This window comes from Podarcis liolepis (assembly GCF_965112155.1).
Source record: "Podarcis liolepis genome assembly, chromosome: 15".
Taxonomy (NCBI): Eukaryota; Metazoa; Chordata; class Lepidosauria; order Squamata; family Lacertidae; genus Podarcis; species Podarcis liolepis.
Window position 1 is genome coordinate 7,329,399 of NC_139566.1, and position 15,180 is coordinate 7,344,578.

A 15,180-nucleotide genomic window follows, 5' to 3' on the forward strand; every position below is an offset into this window, starting at 1 on the left:
TCCTTTCATAGCAGTTGATTGATGTCTCTTTTAAACTTTTGTATCGCTTTTATTGTACAGCTATATGTTTTTACTGCCAAAAACCTATTTGATATATATATTATGACAAGGTAAAGGTAAAGGTAAAGGTACCCCTGCCCATACGGGCCAGTCGTGTCCGACTCTAGGGTTGTGCGCCCATCTCACTTAAGAGGCCGGGGGCCAGCGCTGTCCGGAGACACTTCCGGGTCACGTGGCCAGCGTGACAAGCTGCATCTGGCGAGCCAGCGCAGCACACGGAAACGCCATTTACCTTCCCGCCAGTAAGCGGTCCCTATTTATCTACTTGCACTTAGGGGTGCTTTCGAACTGCTAGGTTGGCAGGCGCTGGGACTGAGCAACAGGAGCGCACCCCGCCGCGGGGATTCGAACCACCAACCTTTCGATCGGCAAGTCCTAGGCACTGAGGCTTTAACCCACAGCGCCACCCGCGTCCCATATTATGACAAAGAGGTATGCAAATATTTTAATCAATCAATCCATTGTCAAATGCATCTGATCATCCCGGCCAACTTTAAACAAAGAGAGTTTGCCAAGCACTAACTTTCTTTTATTGACTGCGTGAACAATGAGCTGTCTTTTTAACTCCAGAATCGCAAAGCACAACGAAACATATATTTCACACGGGAGCACAATTCTGGCTGATGAAATACAACCTCAAGGCCACCTTTCTGTCATCAAGTCAAAACAGCTGCAGATTTGGAAACCGTGTGACTCACAAAACTGGTTTCCAGGGCAATTGTGGATTTGGGTGGGTGGGAGGCCCCTCTAAAAAGCAGCTTTGTCTAATAGAGATTCATTACTTAGTCTCAGATGTGGGGAATAACCCCAGGTAAGCTGTGATTACTATAATAGCAGGCGTTTGCTTATGCGGATGGTTTGCCTGGTGCTTTTGAAGAGCACTAGGGTTTCATTGTTCCAAAGAAGCGCTTCCTTTCCTCCCAACCTCCTGGGTATTGTTGTCCCCATTTCTTTGGCTAATGGAGCTTCAATTATTTCCACGGCTATTACGTGGCAATGAGGTGCCGCCTGCCTTTGCAGTAAGTAGGCTTTTTCAGAGGAAAGTGCCTATTTCATCACAGGCGATGCTTCCTTCCTACCCACCGCACTCCAAGATTTTGGGGATTCAGCACCTATATTTTTTAAAGAAAGCTGAATATGCAGAAATGTGCCTCCTTAGGTAGGGAAGGACACACCTCAAACTCCTCTGTTTAATTTCTGTATGTGCAGGTATGGGACACTTCTCTCTTAAGTGCCTGGCTGGGATGGTGGGGGTCTGCTTCACTGGTAAGGAAAGAATCGTGCTCTGCCAAGGCCCCTTTCTTCATATTCATTAGGGATAAACAGAACATATGAAGATAGAAAGTGTCTGATGGATCAGGCCAATGGCCCGTCTAAGTCCAGCATCCTGTACTCACAATGGCCAAGGAAATGCCTTTGGGAATTCACAAGTGGGACCCAAGCATGAGAGAACTCTCCCCTCCTTTAGTTTCCAACAAAGCCCTTCCCGAGCCTGCAGAGGAGAGGGTGTTGCGGGCAGGACACTCCCACATTCAGGGGGCTTCCCTTGCCCCCGCGAGAGTTGGGGAATCCCTGGGCATGCCTGCAACCCAGCCCGCCAATTGGCGGGCGGGGGAGGCGCGGCCTAGGCTACTTAAGGCCAGGCACGCCTAGGGAACGCCCTCTTTTCCCCTCGCCCAGCAGCTGAGCGGTTTTCCCATCCCACCCACCCTTAGGTTTAGCTAGAATTGACCTTGCTATGGACTCCGGTTGGTCGCCGCAAGGGGCCTGGTAGGAATTTTTCCAAGTTGGCGCACTTCCGGCCTTTTGGTTTTTTCGCCTACCTCGTAGCAATCGTCACAACTTGTGCGGTATTGGCGGTTAGGCATTGGCATGGGGCAAGGGTTACAAGAATGGAGGGGGGGAGGAAGCGCCATCACCTTTCCCCAAGGAGAAGGGGTAGTCCGGTAGAGGACTCCCAGGGGGGCGTTGCCTTGTCCGAAGCCTGGAGAGGTAGGGCCTCCGGCACGCCCCTGAGCAGTGACACCCGTGGGATCCTAGTTGCCGTACTTCAACAGGACTCCCGCGGTTTGTGTTCAACCCTTCCCGGTCACCATGCCGGGTAGTCGATAGAAGCCAATGCCTAAGGCCAATACCTTCAATTCTGTAATCAATAAAGTTGTGGCCTTTTATGCCCATTAACCTTAAACAATGTGTCCGAGTCTTTATTCATATGGGGGAGGAAACTTGCCACGCAACTGAAGTAAAAAATATCCAACCATGGAAGCAGAGCAAAGCCATTGTGGCTAGGTGTCAGGCGGCTGCGACCAACTCCCACAGCCGGTTGCCCAGGAATGTACAAAGACGAGGAAATGTTTCTTACCGTATGCTTTTTATTCAGTGTTTACAGAGAGAGGCTATAGAACCCAGCCTCTTGGATAATGGTGTTGTCCCGAGTAAATCTCCCCCCCCCCATCTCTCCCACTTCCTCATTTGTCACTTCTACGGATGCTGACAAGTGCCCTCTGCCTTTGAGTTCTTTGGGTTGGGGTGTGTCCAAGGGAACGGGGGCAATTCGCAGGCCCCCAGCTGGCTCCAGCCCACCGACCGGCAGCTAGGTGAACTCCGGTCCTTGGAACAGTATCAAAACAGTGCCACACAGCTTCAGCAGCCGTCGGAAGCTGGGCACGCAGTCCAGCAGAGATAAGAACTCTTTGCAACATAAGGGCGGACAGAGGCATATGTAAGCATATTTACAAGCAGTTATTCAGAGTAGATCAGGACAAAGAAAAATATATCTGTTCTCCTTTATGTCCAACAGCAAGAACCAGTGAAGGCGGTGACAGTCCTGTGTGAGTGTCTGGAGGCGGTTGGAGGATGGATGGCGGCAAACAGATTGAGATTGAATCCTGACAAGACAGAAGTACTGTTTCTGGGGGACAGGAGGCGGGCAGGTGTGGGGGATTCCCTGGTCCTGAATGGGGTAACCGTGCCCCTGAAGGACCAGGTGCGCAGCCTGGGGGTCATTTTGGACTCACAGCTGTCCTTGGAGGCATAGGTTAAATCCGTGTCCAGGGCAGCTGTGTACCAGCTCCATCTGGTACGTAGGCTGAGACCCTATCTGCCCGCGGACTGCCTCGCCAGAGTGGTGCATGCTCTGGTTATCTCCTGCTTGGACTACTGCAATGCGCTCTACGTGGGGCTACCTTTGAAGGTGACTCGGAAACTACAACTAATCCAGAATGCAGCAGCCAGACTGGTGACTGGGAACGGCCGCCGAGACCATATAACACCGGTCTTGAAAGACCTACATTGGGTCCCAGTACGTTTCCGAGCACAATTCAAAGTGTTGGTGCTGACCTTTAAAGCCCTAAATGGCCTCGGTCCAGTATACCTGAAGGAGTGTCTCCACCTCCATCGTTCTACCCGGACACTGAGGTCCAGCACTGAGGGCCTTCTGGTGGTTCCCTCACTGCGAGAAGCCAAGTTACAGGGAACCAGGCAGAGGGCCTTCTTGGTAGTGGTGCCCTCCCTGTGGAACGCCCTCCCACCAGATGTCAAGGAGAACAACAACTACCAGACTTTTAGAAGACATCTGAAGGCAGCCCTCTTTAGGGAAGCTTTTAATGTTTGATGTATCATAGTATTTTAATATTCTTTTGGAAGCCGCCCAGAGTGGCTGGGGAAACCCAGCCAGATGGGTGGGGTATAAATAATAAATTATTATTATTATTATTATTATTATTATTATTATTATTATTATTATTATTATCATCATAAGCAAAAGCTATAAGCAATGGAAGTTCCCAGCAGGCTTTCCTGAAAGTAAACAGACATGTGACATACAACAAGTCCACATGCCTGTTCTAAGGGTGGAACGGAACATCTATATCCTAACACTTTGTTCTCCTACTTTCAAGGCTTTCCAGGTTCTAGGGGGGGGGTCTGGAATGCTTTCTAAAGGCCCTGTGTCCATCAGTTGCTGTCCCCTTGGTGTTTCCTCTTCCTCCTCCTCTCCCATTATTTCCCAACTTTTCACCTGCCTCTGCCTCTGAGCTGTGACCTCCCTCAAACCCCTCCGTAATTCTGAAGTGTCTTCCTCTTCTCTGGAAGGGTCAGGCTGGGGAGGCGGTCTCTACCATTCCTCCTCTGCCCAGTCCCTGTCACTAGGAGCCATTGAAAGCCTTCTCCTCCATGAATTGGTCCAATCTTCTTTCAAAGCCATTCAAGTGCGTTGGCATCCCTACTTCCCATTGGAGCGAGTTCCACAGTTTAACTCTGCAATGTGTAAAGAAGGACTTCTAAAATCTGTCCTAATAACTTCCAACATTCAACATCCATGAGTTCTAGTGTTGCGAGAGGAGAAACACTTATCTCTGTCCACTTTCTCCATGCCACCACAATGGGGACTGTTATGCTAGCAGTTCCCAAAGGTGGGCTGTCTGTTGATTTGAAAAGCAGGCCAGGTGTCTGAATGTGGATCCCTGCCCTATGTAATGTCAATGCCGCATACCTGATTGCAATTAATAAAGGCCACATTCACAGCATAAATGCAATGCCTACAATAACACTTTAACAGCTATGTCTTTCCCCTAAAGGATCCTGGGAACCATAATTTGTCACGAGTGTTAGGAGCTGTTAGGAGATCTCTGTTCCTTCCCAGAGCTACAACTCTGAGTGGTTTAGGATTGCCAAATTAGGAATCAATGTCTCTTTCCAGGGAATTCAGGGGAAAACAATAGCTCCCAGGATTTTTTGATGGGGGAAGTGTTTAGAGTTGGATAATAGGGCTTTAAATGTGTGGTGTGACAGACCCTGCAGGTGCCCCTATTTTCCAGGTACAGTCCTGGATTTACAGATGCCGTCCCGGTTTCTGATTTGATCCTGGAATGTCCCACTTTTTCTTAGTAAAGGTAAAGGGACCCCTGACAGTTAAGTCCTGTGGCAAACGATTCTAGGGTTGTAGCGCTCATCTCGCTTTACAGGCCGAGGGAGCCAGCATTTGTCCACTCCACAGACAGTTTTTCTGGGTCATGTGGCCAGCATGACTAAGCCACTTCTGGTGCAATGGAACACCAGCACCAGAGCAGAGCATGGAAACACCGTTTACCTTCCCGCCGGAGTGGTACCTATTAATCTACTTGCACTTTTTGATGTGCTTTTGAACTGCTAGGTTGGCAGGAGCAGGGACCAAGCAACGGGAGCTCACCCGGTTGTGGGGATTCAAACCACCGACCTTTTGATCAGCAAGTCCTAGGCTCTGTGGTTTAGACCACAGCACCACCCGCATCCTCCACTTTTTCTTAAGATGTCCCTAATTTCATCAGAGAAATCTTGGAGCGTGTAAAGCTAGGACTGTCATGTCAGAAGTCTAAATTCTGGCACATTTTGAAATATGGCAACCCTAAGTTGTGCACCTCGTGAGCCAGGGAGATAAGTAACTAAATTACCTTTAGAAGGCATCTGCAGGCAGCCCTGTATAGGGAAGCTTTTTGATGTTTTCTGTTTTATTGTTTTTATATATGTTGGAAGTTGCTCAAAGTGGGTGGGGCAACCCAGACAGGTGGGTAGGATATAAACATTATCATCATCATAATCATCATCGTTTTGAATAGGACATCCCTATTTTTATCAGGGAAATGTTGTAGGTTATGGTGTTAATGTGGCCAATGTTGTAGCCCAGTTTTGAATGATGTATGTCCAGAGATGGAAAGAAGAAACAGTCCAAACTAAGGAAGACTGGCAACAAAAACTGATGGAGTATACAGAAAGGCAAAACTTACCAGAAGATTAAGAAATCAAGACGAGAGATGTTTTAATAATGAATAGGGAAATTTTGTGGATTATTGGAAGAACGATTGTAAACAGCTTACATCGTTAGCAGGATTGATATAAACATGTGCAGTGAGAGTAACTTAAATAGAATATAAAGAAGAATAAGTAAATAGATTGAAATTAGATATGCAGTGGTAAAAAATATAACATAAGTAATGGCAGAAAGGGGGGAAGGGGGTTGATATTAAGTTCTGGTGTTTTAAATTGTTAAAATATTTGTAAAATGAGAAAATGAGAAATAAAATTATTTTAAAAACCAACAAAATTGTAGCCCACTTTAACCTACCCCCTGGACCAATGTGTTTCATTTCTTCCTGCACCAGTGAGGACGCCCCATTGTGCATCACCACAAGGACCTCGAAGCAGTTTAGAAAAGGCAATCGAAAATATTCATTAAGAAAAGCAAGCATTAAAAACAAAACATTAAAATATATAATAGAAGCAGTAATTTCATAAATAACAATACTTACGAAAGGCACTGTTCAAAACGGTATAAACAGATTACACACCTGCTAAAATTACATGCTGAGGTAGACTGGCTTGTTGGAACAAAGAAGGGCTTTGACGGGCACCAGAAACAATACAGCAAAAGTGTCGGCCTAATATCAAAGAGCAGGCAGTTCTAAAGGGCACACTAAAGAGTTGGTTTCTTTCAATGGGATGAACCATCTGCCCATAATACTCGGTAAATGAGTCTGGGTGCCCACAATAGGACACGGGAGCGTTTTTGAAGAACACCAACAAAAGGCAAACATTATTTTCCTGATTAAAGGCTGGCAAACGCCACTCCTGATTCACAATTTTTAAAAACCTTTTTCGCCAGACTCAGTGGCGGTAGATGGGTCCAGGCCTGCCAGCCTCCGCCAGCTTCACCATTGTCGCATTTCCCCTTCCAGTCCCCGAATGTGTGCATGGACAGAAGTCTCAGGTCATGAACAGGTTCCTGCTGGCATTAGCCAACAGAAAGCCCCACTGACTTACAGCTCAAACCCTTAATAAGTTGTTGTTGTTTTTTGTCAGCAGTCTAGCTCATGATAACAAGATGTTGGAAGAACTTGGCAGGTGCTTCTTTGACAAACTGGTTCAATAAAGCAGACATCTTCAACCCTTCCAAAACTTGCTTTTAATCCAAACGTACATTTGGGATCTATTTTTTAATCTTTTACCATATATTTTCATGGTGGCAGTGCTCCTATTGTGACCGTCCTTGGATCATGCTGTGACCCACTGGTGGGTCCTGACTCACCAGTTGAAGGCTACTGGTGCTGATGATACTGAGTTAGATGGATTGAGGGTTTGACTACACGGCAGCTTCCTACACTTAATACAGAGAAACTAGTTGAACCCTAGTGCAATAAGGCATATCCTGTTTTCCAGGACAATAACACACGACAAGGAACTCATAAGTCACTTACTCTCAGCAGCTAGGAATATCCTAACTAGACACTGGAAGGACCTATCAGGAGTGGACACAGGTACCAAAATATATGGGAAACTGCCCTGCTAGAAAATTTAACCAACAAACTTAACCTAAAAGGGGACAAGTGAAGGAGGATGCCTTCACCTCAGTTTGGCACCCCTTTATCACATTTGTTGTTGTTGTTGTTTAGTCGTTTAGTTGTGTCCGACTCTTCGTGACCCCATGGACCAGAGCATGTCAGGCACTCCTGTCTTCCACGGCCTCCCACAGTTTTGTCAAACTCATGCTGGTAGCTTCAAGAACACTGTCCAACCACCTCGTCCTCTGTCATCCCCTTCTCCTTGTGCCCTCAATCTTTCCCAATATCAGGGTCTTTTCCAGGGAGTCTTCTCTTCTCATGAGTTGGCCATACATACATGGCATAATAAGACAATGACCTACCCCCCACAACAGCATATGAATCAATATTGCTAATCTGACCCGACAACCCCACTCCACCCTCACACATACAAACTATACTGCAACCAGCCAAACACAACCAACCAAGCTCTGGAACCTCCAATCTCTGACAATGCCAATAAAAATATAAATATAAATAGGTCCCCCCCCTCTTTTGCCCCCAACCACACAATAACCATGGCCGAATGTAAACGAACTGTGAAAAAGACTTTATGAATTGAGAGTGGAGATGCTATGCGTACTTTTCCGCGTTTAATTGTTTGTTTTGTTCCTAGTCCCTGTGTTAGAAGAAAACAGAGTTGTGGTGGTAGTAGCTGTCAGGGGTTCAGGGACAGAGGCACAGGGGAGGCAGGAGATGGAGAGCGATTGGGAAGAATCCGAGGACAGCGAGGAGGATGACAGCGATCCGAGGGATTCCATGAGCCTCTCCAGTGAATCAGAGGATTCCCAGAAGGGGGCGCCTGTGGTCAAAACAAGGGGAGTCCCAGGGGGGACGCATCAGGGGCAAGGGGCCAGCAGGGAATCCCAAAGCGGTAGCTGGAAATCAGGACCAGCTTCCCCACCAGAGCGTGGCGAGGGGGGGGGGGGAGTTCCAGTGTGTCAGGGGAAGCAGCTCCGTCAGCAGGAATGGAGGGAAGGTCAGAACAAACCATCCTCCCGGAAGGGGAGGGAAGCAGTGAGGGGAGTAATGTAACGATCAGAAGGAAAGTTAGGAGCTGGGCGCACGCGCCAAGTTCAAATGTGCAGGCGCGCGGGGAAACAGAGAGCCCGGATGGGGAGCCAGGTCCTAAAGCCCGCCGGAGGGAGGGGGAGCAATCTGGAGAATCGGCGTCAGAGGAATCCAGGAGGGGCGAAACCCCGGCGGGCAGGAAGACCCTGCGGAAGAGGGGAGAAAGAAAGAGGTGGAGCAGAGCGACGCTCTTAAACTGGTGCAGGGGAGGGACTGACTCAGAGGGGACTTCAGCGATCTAGCGTAACAGACGTGGGGCTGCGCGCCTCGGCTGTGAAGCGGAAAATGAACTGCAATAAACTTTTCTGTATATAAAGAGAAACTGGCGTTGGTCCTTTGTGAGCTGGGACCTGAGGCATCCCTGACAGTAGCTATGAAAGGGAAGTGGTGGTCTAGTTCAGTGATGGAGAACACCTGTGGCCCTCCATCTGTTGTTGGACTACAACCTACCATCATCTCAGCTAGCATGGTCAATACTATGGTGCAACTCCAACTTCTACAACATGTAGAAGACCACAGGTTCCACCCTGCCATAAAGTCTGATGTCTCCACACACAAACACACACCCCTAAGTGGTTGGGGTTGACACAGAAGAGGTCCTAAGAAAAAGTGTGAGTCTAAGAAGCCACTTTGTAGCCTTAGATCCAATAATAACCTCAGAATTGCAGTGTGCTGGAGATTAGACTGGCGCAGACTGCCGCTATCCTTCAAAATCATTAGCAACAACCCTGCAGTTGATTTACATATCATAGAAAACAGCTTTCAGGTTCAAAAGACACTGATGTAGTGACTGCAAGGGATTAATTTAAAGTGTCTGGTGATCCTTGAAGATAAGTCTCCGAGACAGCTGTTTTCTCCTGTCCCCACCATGAAACAAGCTATAGAGAAGATGAATCACAGCCATTAGTTTATTAATCAGCTTTAGACAAACTGTGCCTCGGAGGGTTCTGGACAAACTTGAAGGAAATGTGAGGTGCACGTTCTAAGTCTGGGCTGGCTTTCAGCAAACAAAAAACAAACAAACGTTCTGACACTTTCAAAGGCAGGCAAGCGAAATTAAAAGTTGCTTTTGGGAGTGAGGGAGCATCTCGGGAAGACGACTGCTTCTGACTTGTTGGAAAAGAAGCCTGAGAGTCTGGGAACAGGCAGTTTTCCAAACCAAGGATTGCTGAAATCAGCATTGGTTTGGTGCTCCCTTGATACAATTAAAAGGAAGCAGAAGGGTGTAACAGCAATGTGTTGCTGCCCTATATTAAAACCAGGTGCTGAGAGACAACGCTCAATTGCTGTAATCAGGGAGGAGGAACAATTATAGCAATTTCAGAGAAGCGCGAGGCATGCGGGAAAATTGGAGCCACATGAGCAGAGGGTGTTTCCTACCCGCGAGGCTCCTGAGCTGATGGTATAAGAGCTCTTCCTCCTCCGCTCTTTTCCAGCCCAATCTGCTGAACCTTGTGAAGAATCAGGTAAGGTCTGTTCAAAGGCAAGGGGCTCAGATCTCTGTATAGTAAATGAAACACCAATTGTGGGGTAGGAGTTTTTGCTTTTGCTTAAAGTGCATGTTTGCTGAGAGGAAAAAACCCACTATATTGAGCGTGGCTTACTTGCAGGTAGCAGGGCAAATGTCATGTTAACCTTGTGGCTAAAAGCAGCAGGGCTTGAGGGATCAGCTAAGCCTTCGATCCAGCCATAGTCCCACTGCTCATGAGAGCCGGGGGTGGAAAATAAAAGGGGATGCCTCTTTGCTGTGCTAGTTCCCAGGCTGGTACAGGAAAAGAGGCCTGGATCAGGGCCATTGCTATCACGCGACGGCAGCAGGGTCATTTTGAGATCCCTTGCCATCTTACCTCTAACTCTGAAAGCTATGTTTCAGAAGGTTCCATGGGCTATTGCTGATGGGAATGCCACCAGCCATAGCTTCCACCTGTCTGTCATTTGGGCAGATGTCTTGGGGAAATTCCATAGTGGTGGCTCTCCTGCATTGATGAAGGCTAGCATAGCATAGCAAGGCAAGGCTATGCATAGGGAAACCTAGATGTCATCCAAACAATCCTTCATCACAGCAGGGTTTTTTTTGGGGGGGGTATATCCAATGTGAGTCTTACTGAGAGAAGTCTCATTGAAGTTAAGGAGGATGACTACCTTAGACTCATTAATTTCAATTAGTCTACTCAGAGTAAAAGTCTCATTGGATGCTTACAACCTAGGAGTGGTTTGTGCTGTTATGCCTGGTGTCTGGCTTTCACACACAAAAAGTTTTTTGTATTAAAAAAGGAGTTCAAGTGGCTATTTAGATGCAATAAAATGGGTGTGTAGAAACTGGCTGCCCCAGTTTCAGACCATGGGAAGTCAAAACAAAATTATTACAATTTGGAAGACAATTGGACCTTTTTTATTTTAGTTTTTTTTTATTTTTATTGGATCTGATTTGATATGTTAATTGGATGTTTTTATTGGAAAAATTAATAAACGCATTAAAAAAAGAAAGAAAGAAACTGGCTGCCCCAATATTCTCTCAGTAGCTATGCGGCTAAGTGTTATGGGATATTTATGGTTACATATTTTTAGTTCTCTTTTATGCATGCTAAACTGGGGGTTGCAGGCTTAAAGCAGCATGCCAGATTGATGTGGGGGTGGAGGGTGGCGTGGGGGTAGATGAAACAGCCAAGGGATTTTCAAGGTAACAAAAAGAACAAGATGACTGGTGAAGTGGAATATGCATAGTTCAGTGGTAGAACATCTGCTCTGCATGCAGAAGGTCACAGCCTCTATCCCTGGCAACAACAACAACAACAACAACAACAACAACAACAACAACAACAATAATAATAATAATAATAATAATAATAATTTATATCCCACCTATCAGGCTGGGTTTCCCCAGCCATTCTGGGCGGCTCCTGACAGAATTAAAAGCACAATAAAACATCAGACATTAAAAACTTCCCTAAACAGGGCTGCCTTCAGATGTCTTCTTTTAAAAATCAGATAGATGTTTACCTCCTTGACATCTACTGGGAGCGCATTCCACAGGGCAGGTGCCACTACTGAGAAGGCCCTCTGCCTGGTTCCCTGTAACCTCACTTCTCGCAGGGAGGGAACCGCCAAAAGACCTTCGGAGCTGGACCTCAGTGTCCAGGCTGAATGATGGGGGTGGAGACGCACCTTCAGGTATACTGAAGGTATATCTCTGAGTAAGGCTGAGTAAGGTATATCTCTGAGTAAGACTGGGCGAAATTCCTTATCTTAAACCCTTAGAAACTGCTGCCAGGGTTGATAATACTGAGAAAGGTGGACCAATGGTCTAACTTGGAATAAAGTAGCTACCCATGTTCTGGGGCATTTTTTTCAGCCAGAACTCACTGGAACTCGGTTCTGGCAACTCTCAGGTAGACGTCATTGCCATTCAAAGAGAATAAGGGAGGTGTTCATGGTGAGTTCCCGCACCATTTTTTCTAGAAAAATAGCCCCGCTGTGTTCCGTTTTTATGAGGGTTCTTCAAATTCCTGTCTGTGACTATATGGAATGTGGGGAGGATGTTAGTTTGGTTTCCAATTTATTCCCCACTTCCTGAGACAATACACAAACTGAAATGCAGCCATCCTTTGAAATTTGTTCTCCTCTGAATTTCCAATACAGCTTGCCAACCCTGTCCCAATGTGCTCTAAACTATGTAGATTAGGGAACTGTGTGGATCAAAATACACATATTAGTACAAATAGCATCTTTCAAAAATAAGTATTATTAGGCAAAAATGCAAATGAAAATGTCCATATTAGAAGAAATTTGCATTACAATTCTATTATTTTTTGTGAGGACATGTATATATGATGCAGAAATATGCAGAATATGAGAAACTCCAAGAATCTGAAAGATATAGATTTGTCTATACCTATCTGGGGATTGTGAGTAATAGTCATAGTAATAGTAGTAGTAATGGTAATAGTATTGGTAATAGTAGATGGTAATAGTAGCAGTAACAGTAGTATTGGTAGTGGTAGTAATGGTATTAGTTGTAGCAGTAGTAATAAGAATAAGTAATAGTAGTGGTAAAATAGTAGTAATGATAATAAAAATAGTAAGATGATGAAAATGACAATGAGAATGCAGTTTTTCAGTCAAACTGTTTGTAGTAATGATCAGTTCTCTTCTCCCTGGTGATGGACAAAATTAAGAAGGCCTCTGGTTAAAATTGCCACCCAACTTTATCTAGAAAGAAGAGAGTGGGGGTTGATTTGCTCATACCCAATATAAGAATCCTGAAAGTATCTCTTGTGTAGAAGAGACATTGAGGAAAGGCCATAGCTCAGTGGGGTAGAGTAGGGATGTCCAACAGGTCGATCATGATCTACTGGTCAATCCCCAGGAGGTGTTGGTAGATCAGTCGATCGCGGGCTCCCTTTCCTTTGTGTTGGCAAAAGAGCAACTGGCCCCACCCCCTCACCCCATCCACCATTCATGCATGATCGCTAGAACGGAAGACGGAGTTTTCGCTGTGAGGCTGATCGCTTCCTTAGCGATCTTTTGGTGAGCAACTTTCCCCCTTTCCCCTTTATCAACATTTTTGAATCTCCTCCCTAAAAAAAGATTGCAGTCTCTCGGGAGTTGGACATCCCTGGAGTATAGCATCATCTTTGCATGCAGAAGGTCCCAGGTTCAATCCCTAGGACACCTCCAGAGAAAACCCTGCATAGACCCTGGAAAGCCACTGCCAATCAGATACCAATGGGAAGCACGCGGGCAGGACCTGGGTGCAACACTCCACATATGCCATTTCCAGAAACTGGTATTCAGAGGCATGCTTCCAAAACAGTGTTGGTGAAACATAGCCATCATAGCTAGAGGCCAATGCTTTAGGTTAGGCCTGTCCAACCGGTCGATCACGATCTACAGGTTGATTGTGGGCTGTCCCTGGTCATTCCTGGTTGAGCTCCAGTGATTGCCCAATCACCCCTCCCAAAAAAACCTCAACAACTTTGGTCATCCTCCCCCCAAAAAACTCAACAACTCTGGTCGATCCAATGGGTAGATCACTGCCAGTTTATTCATAGTGGGAGCAGGTCGCAGTCTCTTGGAAGTTGAACACCCCTGCTTTAGGTTAATTGCTTCATTATTTGTGATATGTGTCTTTCCCCACTTCATTTTAGATTTGCCTCCCACCACATAGCCATGGTTTTCCCCGGGGAGCTTTGTGGCTACAACGTCTCCTGCAGCACAAGCCTCCCCTCAACAACGCTCCTATTGCAACCACCAGCTATTGTGGCTGAAACAAAGCTGACGGACCTAGAGATCCTCATCCCAGAGCCCCCGCCTTGTGAAATCCCAGAATGTGGCTTCGATCCATGCCACTTGCCTCCATGGTACTGCCACCTGCCTCCTGAGCCACCCATCATTTTTGCCACCTTCTCCACTTGCCTTCATGAAGCATAAGTGTGGCTTGCCGGCGGCCATCTTGCAATAGGCCCGTTTCAGGCAGGAGGCGCTGCGGACAGGAAGTAGGGGCTGCATTAGGAACGGGAGTCTGGAGCAATGCTCCACACATTGGGGCCACACTTGTTATTGGCGCCTGTCCTTAAAGGTTCAGGATCGGCAGCCATCATCCATTTTGTATATCCATGTAGTAGAAGTTTGAAAACAACAACAATAATAATCACAGGTGCTGTGAATTACAGTTTTAGCCCGAGTCTTTCTTTTTGGAGTGGGGCAATTCAGGTGACTATGTCCAGAGCATTCCAGAAGACGCAGGTTGAGAGGTGGGAGGAGGTGGAGGAAGAGGTGGAAGAGGAGTTAGTAGGCCTAAAATAGCATCAAGGGAACCTTTGGTCCTTCAGACACTGTTGAGCATCATCAATGGTTGGGGATGATTGGAGCTGTACTTCATCCTATTTGCTGGATCCTATGTTCCCGTTCCCTGGCCTAAACCATACTTCAAGGGTGGCTGACCAGGGATCATTCAGATATTGCAAAACTACAACTCCAGTCAACCCCAGCCAGTATTGCCAGTGGTCAAGGGAAACTGTAGTTCATCAGCCTCTCAAGGGCCACAGGTTCCCATACCTGTCATAAGTCTGCCCGCAGTTAAAGCTTTCTTTGTTGGCCATCAGATTGCTTCCTAAACTGCTGGTACCAGAGGCACATTTCCCCCTCCCATTTAAATATCAGTCTTACATCGTCCAGGTATTTCCTTTCCGAGTGTGAGTAAAGGGGAGAACTATATGTCATTGGAGTTGCCCACCCAAATGTAATGGCAATGCCTCTTTGGAGGGTATTGTTGAGCCTCTGTGTCATTAGGCACACCTAATGCAGATTTGTACATTCCTTGAGCCAGATACCTTTCTTCTTATGCTATGTAGAGTGCTGTGTACATGGAAGGTGAAATAAATAATATTATGAAACAAAAGCATCTGGTTCATCAGAGGTATGTTGGAAGCGGAGAACACCAGCAGAGAGTACCATGAAGAACATTAGCAGGCATACACTTCGCAATAATTCACTGCAATCCTAAACCTGCATACTCAGAAGTAAGATGCACTAAGCGTGCACACACCGGTTTCTTTTGTGGGCCACAAAGTTACGGAACACTGTTTGGATATTAATACAGTAAATGTCAACATTTTAGCGAAGGAGACAAGATGGAGGAGGACCACGTGGGGAGGACCAACCATAACTTATGTCATGCAAAGATACTTGCAAAGTC

General features: G+C 46.5%; 1 long non-coding RNA gene across 1 annotated transcript; it reads left to right on the top strand.

Moving 5' to 3' along the window:
- Positions 1-9,764: 9,764 nt before the first annotated feature.
- Positions 9,765-14,883, top strand: LOC310693909. Its single transcript, XR_014519416.1, has 2 exons — positions 9,765-9,949; positions 13,631-14,883. It is a non-coding gene; the product is annotated as an uncharacterized lncRNA (long non-coding RNA).
- The last annotated feature ends 297 nt before the right edge of the window (positions 14,884-15,180 follow it).